Source organism: Zingiber officinale, chromosome 11A (assembly GCF_018446385.1).
Source record: "Zingiber officinale cultivar Zhangliang chromosome 11A, Zo_v1.1, whole genome shotgun sequence".
NCBI lineage: Eukaryota > Viridiplantae > Streptophyta > Magnoliopsida > Zingiberales > Zingiberaceae > Zingiber > Zingiber officinale.
This window is the reverse complement of record NC_056006.1, coordinates 24992874-25002716: the sequence shown is the minus strand read 5'-3', so window position 1 is coordinate 25002716 and position 9843 is coordinate 24992874.

Here is a 9843-nt window from a genome sequence, read left to right as displayed (position 1 = left end):
GGACCCCGGTTTGTTAGAGTTTGTTATAAGATGACGTAAGCTGCGTACTTACGGTAAATGACTTTTAAGGAATCTTTTTTGTACCCCAGATGTACCTTCTTTGTCGTCTAGTACCTGCAAAATAGTCTAAAAACACATTTCCCACCAAAACATATAATACCTGTCATACAATCACATATTACAAATATCTTCCTGTACCGCTTTATTTGAAATATTACTTCTCTTGTTTCACAAGTTCTTTTAAAGTATTTCTATCTTTCCTACTCGTCCCTTCTGTTTTTACTACATCATAGATAACTTAATATACTAATGTTTCTTGTATTGATCGAGGCTGAACTTAATTAGGTTTGATCGATTATTATTACCTCTCATGAGGCTCCTGGGGCAGTGCTCGTCCGGGCTCCTTTATGTTTATTATTCTAGCTAGCCCTGGGCTATCAAGTATCTGTTCAAGGTATTAGTCAGCCCGGTCGATATTGGCTTTCCTTCTTAAAGGCATGTCTCAGTTGATATTAGTCTACTCACTCGGAAGTATATCCCGGCCGATCTTGGCCTACTTCCTTTGAGGCATATCCCGGTCGATATTGGCCTACTTTCTTAAAGGAATGTCTCGGTCGATATTGGCCTACTTACTCGGAAGTATATCCCGGCCGATATTGGCCTTCCTTCTTAAAGGAATGTCTCGGTCGATACTAGCCTACTCACTCGGAAGTATATCCCGGCCGATCTTGGCCTACTTCCTTTAAGGTATATCCCGGCCAATCTTGGTCTACTTCCTTTGAGGCATATTCCGGCCGATATTGACCTACTTTCTTAAAGGAATGTCTCGGTCGATCTTGGCCTACTTCCTTTAAGGTATATCCCGGCCGATCTTGGCCTACTTCCTTTGAGGCATATCCCGGCCGATATTGACCTACTTTCTTAAAGGAATGTCTCGGTCGATACTGGCCTACTTACTCGGAAGTATATCCCGGCCGATATTGGTCTTCCTTCTTAAAAGAATGTCTCGGTCGATACTGGCCTACTCACTTGGAAGTATATCCCGGCCGATCTTGGCCTACTTCCTTTAAGGTATATCCCGGCCGATCTTGGCCTACTTCCTTTGAGGCATATCCTGGCCGATATTGGCCTACTCACTCGGAAGTATATCCCGCTCGGTATTGGTCTACCTCCTTTGAGGTATATGCTGATCGATATTGGCCTACCTCCTCTGAGGTATATCCCAGCCGATATTGACCTACCTCTTTTGAGGTATATTCCGACCGATATTGATCTATCTTCTCCGCTTGATCATCTCCTTTCCCTTTCTTATCGGAGATCCATGAAACCTAACCCATATCAGAAACATTCTAGGAATTCGGTTTCATTGTGATGCCAATTAATGTACTAAGGATCACCAATTACCCATCCTCTATCCGTATTCACATGTAGGAAGTTTGATTCATTACCGACACTTCCCTGAGGTGGTCATGTTGGAGTGTCATCTCTATTAATATCCAATGCTATCTAATAGAAGTAATTCCTATGAAGTCCGGTTTATGGGATACCCTTGTCAGTAGGGCCCCCGGTCATACATCCACAAAAATACACAAAATACTTGAAACATGTACATAGAAATAATCTAATAAACCTAATTCAACATTTTCTTATAGAGAATTACTCTCTCTTTCAAGGCAATGCTCTAGATGTCTGGTTAAAAGGTTACCCTTATCATTAGGGCCCCCAGTCATATAATCTATAGGATCCCCTCTACAGGGTGAATAAAACCATATAATTATTCAACCAAATATGAGAATTAAGCATAAACATATCACACACACATAAGATCGAATGAATACAAAGCATAAGCAATGTTATATAGAAAGGAAATTAACAAATCCAAGAGTATATATCAATAACACATCACAGTTACTCCTTTAATCCTAGAACAATAAGATATACTCCATAACTATAAGGAAAGAATCCAAAGACAATGGAATCATAAGCTCAAAATCCAATCTAAAGAGAAGAAGGGAGAAGAAACTTATCCAAAATGTTGAGTGATCTTCAAATCCAATCTTATGCTTTCGGAGTCGAAGAAGATGATGAAAATGACTCCGGATCTTCAATCGGAGTAAGGAGACAATGTAGATCTAAACCAAGATGGGTCTTCCAATGGGGAGAACCTTCCTATCTTAAAAAAGGGGGAGAACTCCCCTTAAATGGAGTAAGGCATGGGCCAGGGCACGACCCGTGTCACTGCCGTGCCCTCTGGCATAACCAGACCTTGAAGCCACACTACATGAGTGACACGGTCATACCTTTTGGCACGACCGTGGTTTAACTCCACTCTGTTGGAAGTGGCATAGCTGTGCCTTTTGGGACGGCCAGGGCTTGATCTGGTTTTGGTTGCTTGGCACGACTATGCCTTTTAGCACAACCCTTAGCTTGATTGACTTATGGTGAGCAGACATGGCCATGTGAAATCACACCGCCAGAGGTGGACTCTTCTCTAGATGGATGTCATGGTCGTGCCCTTTGGCACAGCCATGTACTGCTTGGCCACAGATGAAGGGCCACGGTCATGTGAAACCACATGACCAAAACTCTGCTCTCTTCCTTAGTCTCTCTGAAGCACGTTTCAACACCAATTTCGTTCCAAAAATGCATCCTATTAATAGAAAATCAAACAAAAATATATCTCCGACAAAGAAGGTAATTATGCTAAAAATATAACAAAGAGGGGTAACAATGCATAAAATATATGCAAAGAAAGCAAATGGATGTGCGTTAAAATATACATAAAAGTATATATATTCTATGCACATTACACCCCGAAACTTAAACTTTTGCTTGTCCTCAAGTAGACTATCACAATCTAGATCTATGTGCAAATATAATACATCATAATCTCTAGTGAATCAATACAACTCTATCTACTAATTTAAATGATGAGCATGATTATAGAATAACCTAAGAATGGCCTAACCATAAGTTCTTGTGCATAGTGTAATATGTGACTTAAGTTCTTCAAATTTTAATTTCTAATCATAGTCAAGTCGTCATCTAAATGAATCCTCGTGTTCCCAGCGATAGACACTTATCTGTCACATGCTTGGTTCATATTTCTTATTATACCCAAGGTCTCAAAGGCGTGCTAGACATTAAGAGAAACATAGTATTTATCTTTCCAGTAATATCACTCGGTCTCAAAGGGGTAACTTACTAGTTTCCACTTGTGAAACTATTTTTTATATCCCTTATTTTTCTCTCTTTTTTTTTAAAGTGATTGCATTGTACAACACTTAAATTTTTCTCTTTTTTTTGGTGCTTTACATGTAGAACTAACTACCATAGGGATATTTAGTTTTTTCCAAACAATCTTACATTATATGAGCATCATCCAGTAACCAAGATGTAGTCTAAGAAATCACAATGAAAACCTAAGTACTAAACAAATAGGATGAATCATGACTATTTTAGAGTTGTCTACTATTCAACCTTTAGCAAAGTGAAAATAAGATCCTTAAAATCAAGCCAACACTTAGATTTATCTCATTACAATACGATGCTCACTTCGTCCTACTAGAGATAGAGAAAAAATTCACCAAACATATTTGTGTTATCTCAAATAACAACATGAATCTAGATATAACAACTGCAATGATCTATATAAATGCCTTCAACCCAGAGTTTTAAAAATGACAACAACTGCAACGATCTTCTCTGCTGCTCGATGCTTCGAAAAGGCTCCCGCAACGCTGCTATGCTCCACCGACAACCGGACTTCAACTTTAATTAGTTTTTTAATTGTCGGTAATTCTTTTATATAGTTCTTGTACTTGCAACTTGTAACAAATTTTGAACTATTAGTGGATTTCCCAACAAAAGCACTCGACGAGTGCAGACCTTGGAGTAGAAGTCGCCGAAGGCTCCAAACCTAGTAAAAAATTGGTTGTGTTAGCATTGCTCTTTATTTTTTCGCTGTGTCTCTATTTTTAAAATTAAATTTTCAATGATCGCTATTCACCCCCCTCCCTCTAGCATCCTTCTAATCCTACAAGTGGTATCAAAGCATGTACTACTCTGAATTGGTGCAACCACCAATTAGGCAAAGGGGGTGATATTTTTTTTAGCTTTTTCGATATAATCCAAATTGGTACAATTACCTCTTTGGATAATTTTCTTTTTCATTGTAAACTACTCTGAATTAGTGTAAAACCAGTTCAGTATTAATATTTTAATTTTTCTCTCACACTGCTAATCCAAGACCTAGTCTTGGGATCGTTTTTTCTCTTTTTTTGTCTATGTGCAAGACTCATGGCCCAAAACAAGGGATACAACACTGTCCGCCCTCCTCTCTTCAAAGGTGATGACTTTTCGAACTAGAAGGAGCAGATGGAGATATATCTGAAGATCGACTTCGATCAATGGTTCAACGTCACCAAAGGCTACAAGACTCCCGTTGACAATGTCGAAATTCCAATAGACCCGAAAAATTGGAATCCGGAAATGAAGAAGAAAGCTCATATCGACTTCAAGACCCTCAACACAATCCAATGCAGGCTAACAAAGGAAGAACTGAATCATGTCAGCCCACACGAAAGTGCGAAGGAGCTATGGGATAAACTCATCAAACTACATGAGGTAACTGAACTAAACTCACCTGTGAATAAATTAGTTAACACTGAAATGTAGGAGGAAGACAAGATGACCTGGGATGATGAAGATGGGAAGCACCACAACTACCTCGCACTCATAGGAACAAGACCTGAATCAGAAAGTGAGTCGGAATATGACAACGAGTCCAAAGACGAATCAAACCACGAGTCCGCACTCGTTTCCAAAGGTTCGAACGAGATATCTTCTATCCTAACCTCAAAATTCTTTTATCACATGTTTAAATAAAAAATTAATTAAATTTAAAAAACAAAATGAAACACTCCTTGAGGAAAATCAACACCTCAAGGAGCAGATTGAAAGTACAAATCCAAATCAAGTTGTAAAACTTGAGGAGGAAAATACAATATTAAAGAATGAAATTAACAAACTTAAAGGATTATTAGAATCCTTCACAACTAGATCTAAAAACTTGGATTTAATTCTTAAAACTCAAAAAGCTGTATATAATAAATCTGAGCTTGGTTACAAATCCAACTCAACAAATAAAACATTTATATCACTTATAAGCCAAAATAAGAGACAAACTAAAGCTTGGGTTCTGAAAGCGTGCCTTACCACACAAGTCGGACTCAATAAAGTCTATGTACCCAAAACTAAAATTCATTATCTAAAACCAAATCCAACTAAACCCATTAACTCAAAAACTAAAGAATCAAATAAAATCAAATAATAAAATAAAGTCAAACTCATATAAATCAAATAATTACCATCAAGTTTATTATAACTATAAAAATAAATGACATAAACATAAAATATAAAAACTCAATAATTCAGAGGGAGGCTCATGTGAAGACCCGATTTGGACATGGTGATGGACACTGGTGGACATATCTTTGAAGGTTAGGTTAGGTTCGACTCCTAGAAATCTGAATACCATAAAATTAAACCCAAGTTTATGATTACTTTGTGTCATGTGTAGGTTTGGATCTTAGGGATTTCAGATGTTGGATCTATTGGGACCTTGACGTCCACTAGAGGGGGTGAATAGCGTCTCACCCAAAACGTCGATTCCTACAATGGTTAGTACGCACAACGGAATAAAAAATAAATACTAACAATAGAAAGAAAACCTAACAAGTTGATTTAACGTGGTTCGGATATAAAGTTCCTACTCCATGGCTATCCGTAAGGTGGATGATCTCGATCCGTCGGTGGATGATTCCTCGGAGAACTTCTGGCTAGCTCGCGTAGCTCCTTATGGGTGGAAAAATCTCGCCACAACCTCGTACAAGCACGCTAGATCACTTGGGCACTTGGAGACTCTAATTAGGGTTAACCACCACTAATTTCGTCAACCTTAACCAAGCTTCCAATGCTTGGTTATATAGGCCACGAGTTGGAAAATCCTACCTACCAGTCGACTACTAAAATCATCAGTCGACTGCCCTCTATGAAGATTCGATCGTTACAACCCAACGGCTCGATACCAGTCAAATGATACTTCCATCAGTCGACTACTCCATACTAACTGAATGAACAGAAGTATTCTGTTCGCTCCCAGTCGATTGCCCGGTCGACCGCACTTGTCGACTGATGAAAACACCAGTCGACTGCTGCAGTATTGCTACAGTAACGCTACAGTACTGCTATAGTAACACTACAGTAAAATCCTAATCCTAGGATTTAACCCCTGAGTACATTCACTCAGCACTCGTCCTCGCCCGACCAACCTAGACCTAGCCTTCTAGCCTCCTCTATCAGCCTTGCGTCCCTTGAATGCCTCCCCATCCTTCACGTCTTACCTTCTGGAGCTTCCATCGGTCTTGTCATTGTTGCTGGGTCTTCCTTTGCCAAGAGGTCGCGCCTCTGGGACTTCATCCATTGCCAAGTCACACTTGGACTTACGTTGCCCAGACTACATGCTTGGACTTACACCGCCAAAACTCATCCTTGGACTTTCCTCCTTTGCCAAGATCACCCTTGGAATTTTCTTGTTGTATCTGTATCCTACACACTCACAATGCATATCAAATACAATAATAAACATAACTTAAACCTTTGCCCAAACATCAAAACCTAGGGTACCCAGATTGCTCCAACAGGATCTAGTTACGTCTATGTTTCTTCTTACTCTTCATCATGATAATTTAATGAGTCACATGTTAATTTTATATGTTTTAAATTTTCATTCTAGTTATATCTATGTTTTTCTTGCTTTCTAACAAGATGACTTAGCAAGTCATATGTTAAAATTTTATGCTTATGTTTCTTTTGGTTTTATCATGATAACATAATAAGTCATGTGTTAATCTTTTTATGTAATTTGGACTTGTTCTAGCTATGCCTATGTTTCATGTGCTAAGTTGTAATGGTATGGTGACCTTTCACCTAGCTTTTTTAATGGATGATTTTTTATCTAGCCATGACCTTTCACCTAGCCTTTTTAATGGATGACTTTTCATCTAGCCATGACCCTTCATCTAGCCATGACCTTTCACCTAACCTTTTTAATAGATGACCCTCTATCTAGTCATCTCTTCATATGCCTTGGCCACCCCTTCATCTAGCCATGGTTGGCCTATAAATAGCCAAGGCATTGTCTTCCAAAGACACACTTGAATCCTTTGAAAAACTTCCTATCCAAGTACTGCAGAAATTTATCCAAACCTCATCCACATTTCGTACAAGTTTCTACCCAAGTTTCGATCAACAAGTGCAAGTTCAAGTCCCATAAAATTTCTGTCCAAAACCGAAGAAGTTTCTAACCAAGTAAGTGGACTTTTGTTTCAAATATAGCTGTGATCTATGTTTTTATTTTATTATTGATCATTTTATACTGCTCATTTTATTTTATGAATTTTATGATACATTTGTTGGGTTTTTCGGGCCGCAAAAACCACTTTTTCGCGTCACGAAAACCCTGAAAGCCCCTAGCCAACGGATCTGTGCAAAGAAAATTTTTGAAAAACATACGAATACGAGTTTCTACCTAGATCTACACTTAGATCTACAAAAGAAAGGTTATACCTTTGAAGCGAAGCCCTTCGCGTTCCCGCTCGTCCAAATGGTGCCGGATCTCGAAGTTGTCAACGTAGACAACTCTCTATATGTATCCACACAAACAAGTAGATGGAGAAAAACCACACAAAAAGGCGTGCTAGCACCTTTGGGTGGTTCGGCCAAGAGAGGAGAGGGAGAGCAAAATTGGAGCAAGGAAGAAGATGAAGGAATGAATGAGATTAATTCACAAAATGAAACTCATCAACCCATTCATGTGGCCGGCCACATTAAGAGGGTGTGTAACTCCCATGGAATGCCAAGAGTCACAACTCTTGGTAACTCCCATCAAGTGGCATCCCACTTAAGGAACCATGATGATGTGGAGCATCATCATTGGCCCACTCAATGCCAACTCACCAATGAGGTGGCATAAAGTCAAGTCAAACTTAACTCTTCATCTTCCTCTCAGGTCAAGTCAAACTTGACTTAATCTCTCTCATGGTTGATCTAATCCAACCATTTAATTCAAGCCAATTTAATATAATGAATCTAATTCATTTAATCACTACAAGAATATATGCTTTTAATGACATTTGAAAGTGTCATCATATACTACTTATACTGACACTTTTGATATAGTGACATTAAGTAAAAATGTCCTCTATAGTGATGTCGTCTAAAGCATTATGGCATTTCCTAGTGTCATTATAGCATAAAAATAATCACACCACTAATGTCATGAATAATTGTTATAGTGACAAAAAAGTGTCACTATAAAGTTTGTAATGACACTCATACATGCCTTGTTATTATAATAATGATGATGAATTTATATGCCTTTTAAAATCATTAATTATGACAACTATAAGTGTTTTGTATTTTATTTAGTGACAATAAAAAATGTCACTAATGATAGTTTATAAGGTTAATTTAAAATGCCTCATTATGTAATTTATAGTGACATTTACAAATGTCAATCTATACTAGTCTATAAGGACATTAAAAAATATCATATATTATGAAATACGTCGTCTATTTTCAATATTTTCATAATATAATATTCACACATAATAAATTAACATAAATACAAATAAAAAATCTAAACTAGAAATCAAATTGTTAATCAATAATTATCATTAATTTTGCAATCATTAATGTGCTAACAAACTTGTCACCTCAAAATATATATATATACACCAACAAATGTATCTAATGTATTTAGTTTATAAGAACTAAAAAAAAAAATTAAATCTCGTGAAGCAAAACATAACCAAACATCTTCATTCTTCAACAAAGTTTTGTGGAGCATCTTCATTCTTCAACTATCACATATTCTAGTCCCCTACAATAAAAATTCATATATTTGTGTAAATAAAAAAAATAAAGTAGCATAAAATAAAGAAATTAAATTTAATTCAAACTAGTGAATATCATACCAAATGATAAACTGGGAAAGCTCTACATTGTGAAAACATAACATATTGGAAAGAAATATGAAACCAGTATAAATTAGAAGGGATTGCTAGCTATTGTTCTTGAATCTTAAATCCTAGCATAAAAATACAACTTTCTATAAATTTATTAACCAAAGAATCTCTCTAGTGCAATAGAAGTCACACATCCTTTCCTCACTCTTCCATTCAGATTAAAAAGAAAAATAAAAATAAGGAAAACTTTTGAAACATTGTAGTTCTAAGAAAGTGCCACAAATAAGGTCAAATATACACATAATAGCGATAGAGAAACTAGAAACTAAAGAAAAATAAAAAGACAACACACATCAACAAAACTAAAAATCTAACCTCATATGTTTCGAAGTTGCAAAGATGAAAAATCTTGCTATTATACCACAAAACTCAAATGCACCTAGTAGAAGTCTTCTTCGTTAACTATTAACTATCAACTGCAAATATAATTGATATTAGTTTAAAAAGACACCAACATGACGAGCATATACAATAAATAGTAGTTAATTAAAAGATTGTATATCATACCAGATGACAAGGCCAAGCTATTAATCCTCCAAGTGCATCCTCAAATCTTTGTAAAAGATCATATGACCTAATCAAACTCTCTTCCCATTCTAGGACAACTAGAACTTGTATTTGTAACACTCGAAAATTCTCAAAACACTTTCATAAATATTCTATGATTTTTCTGGAATTTTTAGATATTTTTCCGGAATTTTCCGAGTAGCGGAAGTAGCAAAAAAAAATAATAATAAATAATTAGAAAACGAAA